The sequence below is a fragment of the Topomyia yanbarensis genome, chromosome 2, assembly GCF_030247195.1.
Source record: "Topomyia yanbarensis strain Yona2022 chromosome 2, ASM3024719v1, whole genome shotgun sequence".
In the NCBI taxonomy this organism is placed as follows: Eukaryota; Metazoa; Arthropoda; class Insecta; order Diptera; family Culicidae; genus Topomyia; species Topomyia yanbarensis.
The window spans coordinates 208,396,558-208,414,225 of NC_080671.1; the positions used below are offsets into that span (position 1 = coordinate 208,396,558).

A 17,668-nucleotide genomic window follows, 5' to 3' on the forward strand; every position below is an offset into this window, starting at 1 on the left:
TCGCTTCAGATTCCGTAGTGATAAGGGCGACGGCGGTTACATAGTGGCAGTCTGGAGCTTATCGGTTCCACAAGGCAAGAGGAAACTTCTAAAAACGAGAAATAAAAAGAGAGGGGCTAAATTGGGATATTTATCGTTTTTATGAAAGTATAAATAAGGGACATATAGGGGAAATCACGATTTGCCAGCATATCTCGGACTGGGACATTGGGTGGTCTACCTCGGGCCCGAAGGGAATCCTTTAACTGAGACCTGGCGTCACAATACCCGGCGCATACCCAGACAACGTGCTCGATGTCGTGATAGCCCTCGTCACAAGCGCACAGACTACTCTCCGCAAGCCCAATACGCCGCAAATGCGCATCTAAGGTGTAGTGGTTGGACATAAGTCGGGACATTACACGAATAAAATCCCGACCCACATCCATCCCCCTGAACCAAGGCTTCGTTGATACCTTTGGGATAATGGAATGTAGCCATCGTCCAAGTTCACCATTGCTCCACGAGGTTTGCCAGCTGTTGAGTGTCCTTTGACGACAAATACTAAAAAATTCGTTGAAGCAGATTGGTCTTTCGTATATGTCACCATTTAATGCACCCACCTTTGCTAATGAGTCGGCCTTTTCATTGCCCGGGATAGAACAATGAGAGGGGACCCAAACAAAGGTAATCTGGTAAGATTTTTCAGATAACGTACACAAGGACTCCCGTATCTTCCCCAGGAAATATGGGAATTGCTTTTTGGGCTTCATCGAACGAAGAGCCTCGATAGAGCTGAGGCTGTCCGAAATGATGAAGTAGTGATCTGTGGGCAGAGTGTCGATGATCCCAAGGGTGTACTGAATTGCAGTTAACTCTGCGACGTAAACTGAAGCGGGATCATTGAGCTTGAATGAAGCGGTGATAGTATTGTTGAAGATACCGAAGCCAGTGGACCCATCGAGATTTGATCCGTCAGTGTAGAACATTTTGTCACAGTCGACTGCTCGGAATTTATTATAAAATATATTGGGGATCACTTGCGGGCGCGTATGGTCCGGGATTCCACGAATCTCTTCCTTCATGGATGTGTCGAAGAATACAGTAGAATCAGAAGTATCTAGGAAACGAACACGGTTGGGAGTATATGAAGAAGGATTAATGCTCTGTGCCATGTAGTCGAAGTACAAGGCCATAAATCGGGTTTGAGAATTAAGCTCGACGAGCCTCTCGAAGTTTTCAATCACCAACGGGTTCAGAATGTCGCATCGGATGAGCAATCGATATGAGAGTTCCCAAAATCGATTTCTTAGCGGAAGAACGCCCGCCAGCACTTCGACACTCATTGTATGGGTCGAGTGCATGCAACCCAAGGCAATGCGCAAGCAACGATACTGGATTCTCTCCAGTTTGATGAAGTGTATGTTCGCAGCGGAGCGGAAACAGAAACACCCGTACTCCATCACCGACAATATCGTTGTTTGGTATAACCTGATCAGGTCTCCTGGGTGAGCACCCCACCATGTTCCAGTTATTGTTCGGAGAAAATTGATCCTTTGTTGGCATTTCTGTTTCAGATACCTAATGTGACATCCCCAGGTACCTTTAGAGTCGAACCAGACCCCAAGATATTTAAATGTGAAAACCTGGTTGATCGTTGAACCCATTAATAGAAGCTGGAGTTGCGCCGGCTCACGCTTCCTAGAAAAAACAACCAACTCAATTTTCTCCGTGGAGAACTCAATACCCAGCTGAAGAGCCCAAGCAGACAAATTGTCCAAGGTATTTTGTAATGGTCCTTGCAAGTCGGCAGCTTTGGGCCCTGTAACAGAGACCACGCCGTCGTCTGCAAGTTGCCTTAGCGTGCATGAATTGGCAAGACAATCGTCAATGTCATTCACGTAAAAATTGTAGAGTAGGGGACTTAGACATGAGCCCTGGGGAAGACCCATGTAGCTAAATCGCGATGTTGTTAAATCGGCATGCGAAAAGTTCATGTGCTTTTCAGACAACAGGTTTAGCAAAAAGTTATTTAAAATTGGTGAAAGACCATGCTGGTGCAGCTTCTCTGACAGAATGTTGATAGAAACTGAGTCAAAAGCCCCCTTAATATCCAAGAAGACTGATGCCATCTGCTCTTTGTTAGCATAGGCCATTTGGATTTCTGTAGAAAGCAACGCAAGGCAATCGTTCGTCCCTTTGCCATTGCGGAAGCCAAATTGTGTATCTAACAGTAAGCCATTTGCTTCAACCCAATTGTCGAGGCGAAACAAGATCATTTTCTCGAACAACTTACGAATACAGGACAGCATTGCAATCGGCCGATACGAGTTGTGGTCGGAGGCTGGTTTTCCTGGTTTTTGGATGGCGATGACCTTCACTTGCCTCCATTCATAAGGGACAATGTTACCCTCAAGAAACTTGTTAAATAAATTCAACAAGCGCCTTTTTGCAGTGTCAGGCAGATTCTTCAGCAAGTTGAATTTGATTCTGTCTAACCCTGGGGCGTTTTTGTTGCACGATAAGAGAGCAAGTGAGAACTCCACCATCGAAAACGGTGTTTCGTTCGCGGTATCGTGAGGAGACGCGGCGCGGTACGTTTTCTGTACCGGGACAGAGTCCGGACAGATCTTCTTGGCGAAAGCGAATATCCAACGGTTTGAATATTCCACGCTCTCGTTGGTACTATTACGGTTACGCATACGTCGAGCCGTACCCCAAAGAGTGCTCATCGCTGTTTCTCTCGTTAACCCGTCGACGAACCGGCGCCAATAACTGCGTTTTTTGGCTTTCATTAGACTCTTCATTCGCCTTTCTAACGACGCGTACTGTAGATAGCTAGCGGGTAACCCGTCTTCCCGAAAGGCCTTATATGCAGTGGACTTTTCCGCGTACAGCTCTGAGCACTCTTTATCCCACCACAGGGTGGGAGACCGTCCATTGGTATTCGCGCTGGGTACTGGCTTAGTCTGAGCTTGATTCGCACTGTCGAGAATCAAGCCAGCCAAAAACCTGTACTCTTCCTCCGGAGGAAGTTCTTGAGTGGATTCGATTTTAATGGATATCGCGGTCGCGTAACTCTTCCAATCAATGTTCCGTGTGAGGTCATACGAGACATTGATTGTTTCCGATGGTCTTGAACCGTTAGCAATTGAAATCACGATAGGCAAATGATCGCTACCGTGGGGATCAGGAATCACCTTCCACATGCAATCTAACTGTAGCGATGTCGAGCAAAGCGATAAATCCAACGCGCTTGCGTGTGCTGGTGGTGTAGGAATCCGCGTGATTTCTCCCGTGTTTAAGATGGTCATGTTGAAATTATCGCAAAGATCTTGGATTAATGTTGATCTATTATCATCATGAAGACAGCCCCATACCGTACCGTGCGAGTTAAAGTCTCCCAGAACTAGCCGCGGTGCCGGTAAGGATTCCGTGATATTACAAAGCGTTCGGTGCCCTACCGAGGCTCTGGGAGGAATGTAGATGGAAGCAATGCAAAGGTCTTTACCTTTGATTAAAACTTGACAAGCGACAATTTCAATGCCTGGTGTCGAAGGGAGGTTAATTCGGTTGAAAGAATAGCACTTTTTGATCCCCAAAAGTACTCCTCCATAGGGGTTTTCTCGATCCAGACGAATTATATTAAAGTCGTGGAAGTTGAGATTTATATCGGAAGTTAACCAAGTTTCACATAATGCGAAAGCATCACATTTTAAACTATTTAGTAAAAATTTAAAGGAATCGATTTTCGGGAGGATACTTCTGCTGTTCCACTGTAGAACAGTGATCGAATCGGTGACCTCGTTAAAGGACTTAGCCATCGAAGGATACGATCGCTGCAAGGAGGGGCCATTTAATAGTCAACTGTTTCAAAAATGTTTGCACCATAGGGAGAAAATGTATCAGAATGCTTTTAAGAGGATCAGTAACATTGAAAGCTGTGAAAATTAAGTCCACTATGTCAGAAAATTTCATTAGTCCGCTAGTGGACTGAGTATCTGTTTGAAAAAAGGGGACACTTGGGATTTTTGGTGTCCCTGGAAGTGGTGGGTACTCCATGTTAGAATTAATATTTCCAAGTCCTGGAGCAAATTGCTTCGGATTTTGTGCATCACTTCCGTTGGATTTATTGATTGTAGTTGGCGCACTCTGAGTGGACGACACCTTGGCACCCTTACGAGGCAATGTAGGGGAGGCTAGATTTTTCCTCTTCTTAATTTTATCCCCGCGCTGCTTGTACGCCGGGCATGACTTAAGAGCATGCGGAGGGCCCCCGCAGTAAATACACTTCTCAGTTTCTCCACCGCAAGCGTCATCCTCATGCTCTCCCTCGCATTTGCCGCACCGTTTTTTATTGCCACAATAAGTGGCTGTGTGGCCCAGTTGCTTGCAATTGCTGCAGTTCATTACCCGCGGTACAAACAGGCGAACAGGTAGGCGAACCTTATCCAGGAGGACATAGTTGGGAAGAGCAGATCCGGAGAAAGTCACCCGAATCGAGTCTGACGGAGAATAAGTTGTCTTATCATCTTCAGTTTTTGCGGAATACAATTGCTTGCATTCCAGAATCTTTACCTTTTGAAGTGAAGGGTCCTTAAAGCAGCCAACCCCGTACTTCAACAGGTCTTCGCACTTTAGACCCTGTTCGGCGACGACCCCATCGATCTCCACAATTCTACAAGGCACATACACTTTGAATTGCTTCGTAAAACGCTCGCTGCGAGCAATCTGGTTTGCCTGGTCGAGGTCATTTACTATAACGCGTATCTTATTAGCTCGAACACGTGTTATCTGAGCTACGGACGGGTAGTTAGCAGTCAGCTCCCGTGATATTTCTAGAATATTGGGCGATTTCGTGTTGGGCCGGAAATACACCACCCAGGGTCCATTTGAACTGGCTGGGTATGTTTTATTACGAGGAGGACTGGGGGAATCAGGGGAGGGAGTAATTTCGGGTTTATCCGGTAAATCCATGGGAATATCATTCCTATCCAATGTTACTTCGCCCTCGGCCATTTAGGCACGAGGATAACACGAGAGATGAAACTTATATTCAGGGGAAAGGGAAGAAGTAGAGACCGATCGGGGAAAGGGAAATGAAAGAAAAAAAAATACTTAGCTTATATAGCGGCGATTCCGGCTATTCTGGTATTCACTTCACCAGCCTGGGCACCGGCGAACAAAGACTGCCTCAAACAATAGTTGACCTTCACTGACAATATTTATTCTTACTCACTTTATGCACGGCACCAGAAAACGAACTGCTTCGATCGAGAGCTCGGAGGGTTATGGAATTTTCATATTATTACATTACAAATTTTTTGCACATATCGCCCCGAAATACTTCTAAGAATAGATCCCAATAGGTAAACCCAAAGATTTTTGATATCATGGCATTAAAAATTTAAATAATGAACAACCTAGTCAAAATATCGCGGATTTACACACAGAAGACAGCGCTTCCCTAGTCCAGCACGACAGATTTGTGTACCTAGCGCGCTACACTTCTATGAATGACATCATCCTCGACTATTTAAACGGACGGGTTTCGACGAACCAGTTCAGTTGCCTGTTGAACGACAGGCGAAGCAGTTCACTGCGCTGTGTGTTAGAAATCCACTGCCTGTGGAGGTACGCTATCCAGTGAATGCGACTGAGCTTATCCGTTCAAACACTATGCTATATTTTGTGTTGTGCTCGTTTCCAGCACACTTTTATGTATAATTATTCGTACACAAAATAGTTTGTACATGCGAGCTCCATTTGCAAACACGGTTAACATAGTGTCGTGGTATTAGTTGTCTCTTTCGGTCTACCCATCAGCGTTGATTCATTTTTCTTTGTGCGCTTGGGTTTAATGTTTGAGCGAATGTGTAGGTAGGTAGATCTAATTTGTTACTAAATTGCACAACGAAAGTTTATTATTTACGTTCGATCAATTCATTGATTAATTTTCCCTTCACGTGATTCATTTCCACTCAGCCTATAGTATTTTGATTCTACTAATAGGTACATACTACAAAGCCTATTTATGAATGAATACATTGCCACTTGAAAAACCGTTGCAAAAAGAAATATCTTTGATACACTAAATGTACTAAAAAAATAAATATTTTGCATTAAGTAGGGCTGTCCCTTGTAGTTTTTACATTCAGCTTCAGAAGGCTTTTATTACACTATGTATAAAATAAATTTACTTCGTTTTGAAATGTCTGAAAGTCTTCACAATTTCTTATTTCTAGAAAAAGTTTCATATCATCAGCATATATAAGAACTTTTACATTTTTTAGAATGAAGGAAATGTCGTTAACAAATAAAATAAAGAATAGCGGGCCCAAACGAGACCCTTGAGGGACTCCTGATGTAACTTGTATTGGGATTGATTTTATCCCTTTAAATCTAACAGCTTGTTCACGATTTGTAAGATATGATTGTACCCATGTAAGAAGTCCTGGCTCAAACCCTATTTTTTCTAATTTAAAAAGTAGCATGGGTATGTCGATGCGATCAAATGCTTTGCTAAAATCTGTATAAAGAGCTTCAACGTGGTTTCCGTTATCCATTGCTGTTAATGTGTAGTTAATGAACTCGAGTAGATTTGTACTTGTAGAATGCCCTTTGGAAAAACCATGTTGCACATAGGTAATTCGGTTCTTGATTTGGTGGAATAAATTTGCATTAACAATCGCCTCGTAAATCTTGGGAATACACGAGATTATAGCTATTCCACGATAGTTACGCCCATCGGATTTTTTACCATTTTTAAAAATTGGAACTAGGAAAGAGCTTTTCCAAGTTTTTGGAAAACAACCTCATTCTAGAGACATTTTAAAAAGCCAAAATAAAGGAGCGGTTAGTTCCATTGACAAAGTTTTTAAAAATACCGGTGGAACGCCATCTGGTCCAGGGCTTTTAGAGTTATCCAAGTTTTTTAAGGTATCCATGATTGTAAGTACTTTTATCTGTTTAATGTTAATATCTCTTGAAAGTTCTGGGAGAAATGAAAAGTATTCACGCTCTCGATCCTTCTCTGAAAATGCACTACATTAAACTTCTTGGAAGAATGTTGCAAAAAGATTGCAGATTTCCTCTGAGTTATCGCCTACCTTTCCATCAAGATGCATTTCTGTTGGGAAATAATCCGATTTTATTTTAGTTTTTACGTGATTAAAGAAGTTTTTTTCGTGGGCTTGACGGTGAGACTCAGTCTAGAAATCTTTATGCTTAGAGATTTGTATATTGATGTCCATGATTCTGGCAGTCCCTAGAATCGAATAGCCCAACAGCGCGTGCTTCAGTTAGCGGATAGAAGGTAAGGGATACCCTGACGTCTGGCAGATTGAATTATTTTGTTTTCGACATTCAACTAGATCCAGACCGATGCAGTGTTCTAGGGATTTTGGTTCATTATATTTAATCTAAAACGGTCATGTATTTTGCCCAACATATTATATTCAAGTAGATTTTTCAAGTTATTGGGCCTACAGCAATGCAAATATTCATAATTTGCCTAGTTGTTTTGAAGAACCATCAACCACGCGGACCAAACCGTCAAATAAAGTGGCGAAGTGCCCAAAAATAAGCAATTACACACTCTCGATTGGTGAATGAGAGGTGTAGAGTCGAGTGAGTGATGAGTTTTTTTGATCTTCAAACTTCATGATTATTAGTGATCGGCAAGGGATGGATGGTTTCCATTTCCGAACGGAAGAATGACATGTTAAGTCTGCCGGGTGATCATCCATATGATCTTGGGCACGGCGAACGATTCATGAGGGGACATCATTGGAAGATCATTGGACTATCATCTATAAGAGATCACCAGGTGTTATCTCTTAAATCACTCGAATTGTCGCCCTGACTCCTGAAAGTGGTAACACATCACTAACGGACCAGATTCGCGGCGTGTATCTATGCATACATGTATATACACTAGACCTCTCCACATTTTGAAAAAGTTTTGAAATATACACGGGTCCGCTCAAATTTTTGTTCCAGGTGTGAATTTAAGAACTTTCGCCAAAAATAGCTTAATTTGGAGATGATTTAGAGGTGTCTCCAATCAAAAATCGTGTTTTTGCTATGTTTCCATAGAAAGATCACTTACACTCTGATTTAATAGGACCTACATGCGCAAATATCATCAAAGGTCGTTCCTTAGACATATCTCACCATGTTTTAACAGGTGAACATGTCTCTAATCGCAACAGAAAATTTGTTAACGGGATTTTGAAATAGAGAAGTATATCAAAACTGAGGAAAATTTGTAGTATTTTTCTTGGTTTTGGTATTCTTTTCTATATAAAAATTCAGTTAACAAATTTTCTATTACGATTACAGCTATGTTCACCTGTTAAAACATGTTAAGATATGTCAAAGGAACAACCTTTGATGATATGTGGGCATGTAGGGCCTATTAAATCAAAGTATAAGTGATCTTCCTATGGAAACATAGCAAAAACACGATTTTTGATTGGAGACACCTTTAAATCATGTCCAAATTAAGCCATTTTTGGCGAAAGTTCTTAAATTCACACCTGGAACAAAAATTTGAGCTGACCCGTGTATATTTCAAAACTTTTTCAAAATGTGGAGAGGCCTAATATTCACATCACCATATTATCTTTTTCCACGAACTGTGGTTACATAGACATATTGTTCTATCAATAAAAAAGTGATTTTCACAATTGGTATGATCATGATTCGCAGGTTGGTCACTTCTTAGATGGACCGCTCTCGGGTTAAATCTCCACTAGTTTGACCACTAGCCAACTGAAACCATATGAACATTATTAATTCGTAGAAATCCTTCGTTAATAGTTAATTTTATAACAAGATTAAAAAAAGAGCTAGTGAAAAAACAACTTTTATTTACGAACAGCCAACAGTAGTACTGTTCGATCTACTTTTTCATCCCATTTTGCAGCGCAATCTTTCGTCGAGCATACACCAAGTCCTTAACCCTACCCCAACCCACACCCTGTTCCTCTCCCACGGCGTTTTGGTGGTCCGCATAGACTATTCTATCATTATCCCTCCTATCATCGGCCTTGGACTGACTTGCGCTCTCATTGCCCCCACCAAACGCTGCAAAATGAAAATGAAAATTAAAGAAGTTTTTTGGGTAAGTTTTTAAATTGCGTTCTGTTCTTGCATTGTACTCTTCAAACGCGATATCAATGGCAAGGTCCAATTGATCGCATAGATTTAAATAGTTTTTTAAGTTATGTTCGCTGTTATATTTTTTTAGATTTTGTGTGCTTTCTGCTTACGATTTTTTAAATTTTTGATTTCTCTCTTAAACCAGATGGGATGTTTTGAGTTATAGTGACGCCTTCTTCTATTCAATGGTATATCTTCACGAATGACTTCAAATAATATTTTGTAAAAGATGTCTATGGCAGCTTCAACATTTTCTTCATTTCTTAAAATCATTTGCCAGTTTATAGCATTAATTTTTTGCCTCAAGCTTTCATAGTTAGCGGACTCGTAATGAAATACCTCCTCAAATTCACCATCACCAGATCTGTCGTTAACATGCAAGAATATAGAAAACTCAATGGCTGTATGATAAGCTTCATTCTTCCACAAGGGAGTAAGTGATTCCGTTACACAGAAGTCTTCGTCTATATTCGTCATTAATAAATCTAAATAACAATGCAGCTGATTTCTTATGTGATTTATTTGATTAAGGCCTAAACTGGCAGATTTATCGCAAATGAACTGCAAAGTTTCATTTTCCCCTACAACCGGAAGTAGGATGCTCTCATTATCAGCATCTGGTATGAAATCAATACCGCGTTGATTGAAATCGCCGTATATGTGAACTTTTACGTGCGAGGAAAGACTATTAATAATGCATTCAGCAGCATGATAAAACTTTTCGTAAGTCGTTTTTCGAGCAAAATTTGTAGGAAAATTCACCGAAGCGAACACGTGAGTTTCGTCTTTAACATGTACTTTCACCCACACATGCTCGAATTCTTTTGAGTTTATAGTTTTGATAACTTCTGCATTTAGTTTTGTTGAAATCGCAATCAAAGCGCCCCCTCCTGACTTCTTACCAGATACATGACAATCACAGTCATCCCTAAAGACATTGTAATTGCTTCCGAAAACTTCTTCACTTCTCACTGTTTCGTCCCTACTAGTCTCAGTTGCTAAAATTACGGAATAATGACAACCTAATATTTTGTTTTGAATCACATTCATCTTAGCTGCACTTTTCATGCGGTTAAAGTTTTGGCAATAGACCAAGGTTTCTGTTCTTGACTGAGATTCTCTTTGAGAAGTGTTAGTTGAATGGGAATGAATTAGACCTAGCTCTACCTCTTCTTCATCTTGAAGCACAATATGATTTGTCAATTCATTACTACCTTGCTCTAATGAGCGCGTCGATTGCGGCAAAAACATTGACAGGTGCCAATCCCGGAGGGGTCCAACGGTGTGGCAGCAGCTGTTCGATGTGAGGTGCTAGGTTGGTCGGTAGGGCACGGGTTTAAAACATCGCCTCTCTGGAATGCAATGGTAGGTCTGAACGAAGTTGAAGGTGGCCTCGAAAAACGTTCCTTTGCCTCAGCCAGTAGCTCTCTATCCAAGGGAAGATTCTCGATGTCGCGGCGTTTGTTGTCATGGTACGCAAATCTGCTGTGGTTGTAATTACATCCGTTATTTTTGTCGAAAATTGTGTGGTGCTTGTAACCGTGATTCTAGCGACGCTTGGTATTATTATTCCTGTTACGGGTGGTGTCAAGTGCAATAGTTTAACCGCGATTTGTTAGAAAAAATTTCAAGACAGCCCTATCAACGAGGGTCGGGCTGAAAAAGTTTCCTTTTAACCTGACAAAACCACCTGTAAAATTTGAAGCTGATCTAAGAAAAGTTAATGGATCCAAAATGGCTTGAAATGAACCAAAGGTGATCTTATTGAAATTTTGCATCTTTTCGCCTTTTTCCTTATATAAATTATTCTAAAACCGTTAAAATTAGTATGAAATTGCATATATAATGTTTTTATTGATGCGAGAATCAAATTACAAAATTTAAATCTCGCGCGGAGTCGATTATTCCTAACCAGAAGGGGGTTGTATCCCTATGTTGATGTACAGACGTTGAGAGTAGACAACATATGGTGGGCCAAGCCGCTTTTAGGCCCATTCCTCCCATGCTCTTGCATTGGGTTGTTTTAATTTTAACAATGGGAGATGTTGGCTTGAAAAAATGGCCGCCTGGTAGGGGGTTTTCCTAACCTAATCGTGTGAAGTTGGTTACAATGGTGTACATAAATCGAAGTGTCGATTTATGTACATCATTCGAAATGTAAATGTCATACAATCTTGTGTTTAATTCTGTATCATTTGAGTATTGGTCGCAGTGGCGGATCCAGGGGGAAGGTCCTGGGGGTCCGGACCCCTCCCGAAAATTTTGAATTTATTGACAAATTTAAAATTATTTTTGAATGTTATATTAGTTTCAAACTCAAAATCCCTTCAAACCAAATTTGATTTTTACGTATTACGTATTGCACAATGTCCCTTTTAAATTTCGAACCCCTCCCAATTTTTTTTTCTGGATCCGCCCCTGATTGGTCGTCGAGTGTAACAAAGATGTTACTCAATTTGCTTATTTCAAAAATGGTGAAAGCAATGGATTTGATTGTTTTATCGGTGAAAACACATGAAGCCGATGAAAAACAAAGTCAAATCAGTTTGATTGGTTATGTATCACATTAAATTGTGGGAGGCGCATAACCATCAGACAAGTTTTGGAAGTATTTTTCTACAATATGCGTTTCGTGAAACTATCTGTAAAAGAAAGTGCAAGAAAGCCTTCAAACTCCTTCTCTAGAACGAACCATCAACCGAATTTGCGTCGATAATGCTGTTCTTCTTATAGCAAATAAATTGACCTGTTCTAGTTCACAACATATGTGCTCGATTGATTCGCTGACGGATTGCAAACCGATGCCATTTACATGGATCTATCTGCGGCCTTCGACAAAACATGATATCGCAATAGCGAAGCTGGACAAAGTCGGTATCAATGGACAACTCCTGCGCTGGTTTCGTTTCAACCTCGATGGAATGCAACTCCAAATCAGCAATAAGGACTGTCTATCTACACCATTCTTCGCTACATCCGTCAATATTAAATTACAAAGACCCTGCCTTTCTTTGGCCGATGACAAATGCGGTATAAAACTGATGTTGAGTTTCTGGAGAGCTTTAGTACGTGGTTTGACCTAAACAGAATAGTTTTAAACCAGAACAAATGCTCAATCGTTAAGTTCACGCGGAAACGCCATCCGCTTCAATTTAACTACCATTTATTCGGATCTTGGAGTCATCATGGATTCAGCACTTACGTTCAAACCACATACTTCATATATCGTGGATAAGGCATCAAGACAGCTTGGGTTCATTTTCCAAATAGAGTAATACTTTAGGGACGTACACTGTTTAAAATCACTCTATTGCGTGTTGGTTCGTTCCACACTAGAGTATTGTTCTGATGTTTGGAATCCGTACTACCAGAACGGCGTTGACAGAGTCGAGACCGTCCAAAGCCGGCTCATACGCTTTGTACTCCGATCTTCCTTGGCAAAACAGATTTGAGCTGCCGAGCTACGAAAACCGTTGTCAGTTAATACATCTCGACACTTTGGGCGTCTGGAGAGACTGCTATCGAGTCCTGTTTGTCTCTGACTTACTGTCTGCCAGGGTGGATTGCCCCTCAATCCTCGGACGTCTGGTTCTTCAAGCCCGCGTTCGACCTCTACGCAATAACTCTCTTCTGCGAGTTTCGTTCAAGAGAAGCAACTATGGTCGCCAGATCGCTGTTACGGGACTCCAGCGTATTTTTAATAGTGCGACGACGGCCTTTGACTTCAACCGGACGAGGCATTTGATTAAAGCTAAAATGTTATCTATTCCGAAATGTAATTAGTTTAAGCAACCACCATTGGGGCCAAGGGGTATGTTGGTGCAGGTACAGCAAATAAACAATAAACAACAATGAACATCTCTCTTTGTTAAGAAAAGTTAATGGCTCCAAAATGGCTTGAAGTGAACCAAAGGTAATCTTTTTGAAATTTTGCATCTTTTCGCCTTTTTCCTTATATAAATTATTCCAAAACCGTTATAATTAGTATGAAATTGCATATATAATGTTTTTTATTGATGCGAGAAACAAATTACAAAATTTAAATCTCGCGCGAAGTCGATTATTCCTAACCAGGGGGTGGCATCCCTATGTTGATGTACAGACGTTGAGAGTAAACATATGGTGGACCAAGCCGCTTTTAGGCCCATGCCTCCCATGCTCTTGCATTGGGTTTTTTTAATTTTAACAATGGAAGATGTTGGCTTGAAAAAATGACCGCCTGGCAGGGGGTTTTCCTAACCCAATCGTGTGGAGTTGGTTACAATGGTGTACATAAATCGAAATGTCGATTTCTGTACATCATTCGAAATGTAAATGTCATACAATCTTGTGTATAATTCTGTATCATTTGAGTATTGGTCGCAGTGGCGGATCCAGGGGGAAGGTCCTGGGGGTCCGGACCCCTCCCGAAAATTTTGAATTTATTGACAAATTTAAAATTATTTTTGAATGTTATATTAGTTTCAAACTCAAAATCCCTTCAAACCAAATTTGATTTTTACGTATTACGTATTGCACAATGTCATATGTGCTCGATGGATTCGCTGACGCATTGCAAACCGATGCCATTTACATGGATCTATCTGCGGCCTTCGACAAAACATGATATCGCAATAGCGAAGCTGGACAAAGTCGGTATTAATGGACAACTCCTGCGCTGGTTTCGTTTCAACCTCGATGGAATGCAACTCCGAATCAGCAACAAGGACTGTCTATCTACACCATTCTTCGCTACATCCGTCAATATTAAATTGCAAAGATCCCGCCTTTCTTTGGCCGACGACATGAACATTGTTCGACAAATGCGGTATAACTGATGTTGAGTTTCTGGAGAGCTTTAGTACGTGGTTTGACCTAAACAGAATAGTTTTAAACCAGAATAAATGCTCAATCGTTAAGTTCACGCGGAAATGCCATCCGCTTCAATTTAACTACCATTTATTCGAATCTTGGAGTCATCATGGATTCAGCACTTACGTTCAAACCACATACTTCATACATCGTGGATAAGGCATCAAGACAGCTTGGGTTCATTTTCCAAATAGAGTAAAACTTTAGGGACGTACACTGTTTAAAATCACTCTATTGCGTGCTGGTTCGTTCCACACTAGAGTATTGTTCTGATGTTTGGAATCCGTACTACCAGAACGTCGTTGACAGAGTCGAGACCGTCCAAAGCCGGCTCATACGCTTTGTACTCCGATCTTCCTTGGCAAAACAGATTTGAGCTGCCGAGCTACGAAAACCGTTGTCAGTTAATACATCTCGACACTTTGGGCGTCTGGAGAGACTGCTATCGAGTCCTGTTTGTCTCTGACTTACTGTCTGCCAGGGTGGATTGCCCTTCAATCCTCGGACGTCGGGTTCTTCAAGCCCGCGTTCGACCTCTACGCAATAACTCTCTTCTGCGAGTTTCGTTCAAGAGAAGCAACTATGGTCGCCAGATCGCTGTTACGGGACTCCAGCGTATTTTTAATAGTGCGACGACGGCCTTTGACTTCAACCGGACGAGGAATTTGATTAAAGCTAAAATATTATCTATTCCGAAATGTAATTAGTTTAAGCTACCCTCATTGGGGCCCAGGGGTATGTTGGTGCAGGTACAACAAATAAACAATAAACAACAATGAACATCTCTCTTTGTTAAAATTATAACAATCCGATGCAAGAACATGGGGCTAGAAGCGGCTGGGCCCATCATACGTTGGCTACTGACAACGTCTGTACATCAACATAGGGATGCCACCCCCTGGTTAGGAATGATCGACTCCGCACGAAATTAAAATCTTGTAATTAATTTCTCGCATCAATAAACGTATTATATATGCAATTTCATACAAATTTTAGAGCTTTTGAAATAGTTTATCTAAGGAAAAAAGCGAAAAAAAAATGCAAAATTTCAATAAAATTGCGTTTGGTTCGCTTCAATCCATTTTCGGGTCCATTCATTTTTCTTGGATCGGATTCAAATTTAACAGGTGTTTTTGTTGGGCTAAAAGGAAACTTTTGCAGCCCGGCACTCTTCGAAATCGAGTGATGTTGCAAAAATGGCCAGGCTAGTCTGTACGTATGTGTCGAAGCGATACAAAATCATTTTCTCGAACAACTTCCGGATACAGGACAGCATTGCAATCGGTCGATTTGAGTTGATGTCGGAGGCTGCCCAAGCAACCAGAATTTCGGATAATACTAAAAAGTTCTTGGCGATCTTTCAAGCTGTTTAAGCTTTAATGGAATATTAATATAACTATATTAGAACATAAAACGTAAAATTACTTAAAACGAGAAACTTATGCAGATCCCTTATACGAACTTTTGGTTGCTTGAATGGTTTTACTGGTTTTTTGATGGCAATGGCCTTTACTGGCTGCAGTCATGTTACTCTCAAGAAACTTATTAAATAAATTTAACAATTTAATGTGGAAGATCTTATGTGTCGGGGCGGAATCCGGATAGAACTTCTTGACGAAATCGAATATTCAACGGTTTGAATGTTCCACGTCGGGATATGCCTTAACCCTTGTGAAGGCAAGCTAAAATCCTAACATTAAAGGGCAATCCGGGCCTCTCAGGCCCGTCTAAATTCAAGCTCCTTTTTGCCGTTCTCATATAGAAAGGTTATGGAATCGGTCGAAATTTCGATTTCGAATCGGTTCGAAATTTCGAGACCCGCAGGGCTAAATCTCTTATACCATTCGGCTCAGTTCGTCGAGATCGTAAAATGTCTGTATGTGTGTATGTATGTATGTATGGATGTATGTGGCAAACAATCTCACTGATTTTCTCAGAGGTGGCTGAACCGATTTGTTCAAATTTAGTCTTAAATGAAAGGTAAAGCCTTCCCATCGGTCGTTATTGATTTTTTTTATTGATCCGACTTTCGGTTCTGGAGTTACGTGTTGAAGAGTACAATCACACAGAAAATTTTCATAGAAACTGATACCACCATGATGTCCAAGTGATGCAATATATATTAAAATATGTGCAACATTACTTGGCTTTGCATGTCTAGATCATTAATGACCCACCGAAGGCACTTCGACCACATTGGCCAGCTATGGCGGTTCTTGATGCCCCGGGGGAACTCACCAAGTTCCTAAGATAATGTCATACCTATTTTTCAACGAATTCTTTACCGATTTTTACAAACTTGGTTTCAAATGAAAGGTATAGCATTCCCATTGGCTGCTGTTGAATTCCTAATTGATCCGACTTCCGGTTCCGAAATTACAGGATGATGAGTACGAACACGCAGCAAATCCCGATTTCAGCGTATAAGGCGATGGATGCAAAAAGGTCAATTTTTTTCCAAAAGGTGAGTACTCGGAAGATCACGTCGAATAGACAACAAAAATAGACAATAACGACAGAGTTAGGTTATGTTGTATCCAAAAAATTGTCAAGTAGACCACAGTGGGTGAAATAAAAGTATTTACCCAAAAAAATATGACACACGTCATTATCGTATACTATTTTTACATTTCTTATAAAAGAAATGTATATAATTCGCTCAAACTTTCAAGATTTTTTTCTTATAAGGAAAGATAAAAAGATAAAATCAATCAAAACATGAAAAAAAATCCTGCTAATATGAAGATGAACTCATCAAAATGTTTTTTTAGATAAATATTAATGCATAAAACCCGTGGTGTTCCTAGTAAATATTGCATGCACACCGGGCCTGCCAGGCCCGGCTTGCCTATTTGTGCATGTAAAAAATTCAAACATAGCTGCGCATCACTCCATAGATGAAAATTTCGCAATTCGTTATTTTTGTTATAGATTTCAAAGCTACTCATAAAAATTTCCATGCCCAAGCTTATACTGCATACACATTTTTTTTGTAACTGAAAAATTGTAACATGCCGGGCCTCTGAGACCCGCCTGCCTTTTTGAGGGTTAAAAAGTGTTCATCGATGTTTCTCTAGTTAATCCGTCAGCGAACCGACTCCGGTAACTACGTTTCTTGGCGTTCATCAAACTTTTCATTCGTGTGTCCAAAGACGTGTATTGTCGATAGCTAGCGGGTAACCTATCGTCTTGAAAGATGTATACGCGGCGGCCTTCTCCACGTAAACGGTTGACAACTCTTCATTTATTTATTTATTGGAGCAGGGAAAAGCCCATTTGAGCTGAACACGCGTTAGCTCTTTCTCAAGTGGGCCCCAAATCTCCTCGACTTTTAATACCAACAGATATAACATAAACCAAATGATACATAATATTCCTAGCTACACAAATAACACACTTAAATTAACATTCAGTAAAAGTTGATAGCTCAGCAAAGTGACTTTAATTTACTGATATATTTTCGGAGTTTCAGCAAAACAAACGTCACTTCCACGCTTTGTTAGCTGAGTGTTCAGCAGAGTAAAACTTGGTAAAAGTTGCAAAAAAGCTGGGGTTCGGTAGAACAAAATTAAGTGTAGTACATTCAAAAAAATTTTTTTAACTCATTTTACTTTAGTTTGAATGTTGTGAATATTAACACCTAAACGCTCGGGTTGAGATTCTGGAAGATTTT

General features: G+C 40.7%; 1 protein-coding gene across 2 annotated transcripts in view; it reads left to right on the forward strand.

Moving 5' to 3' along the window:
* The window catches only part of LOC131682803 (uncharacterized), a 246,948-nt gene that overhangs the window by 141,554 nt on the left and 87,726 nt on the right, over window positions 1-17,668 (forward strand). The gene's annotated exons all lie outside the window — the stretch shown is intronic.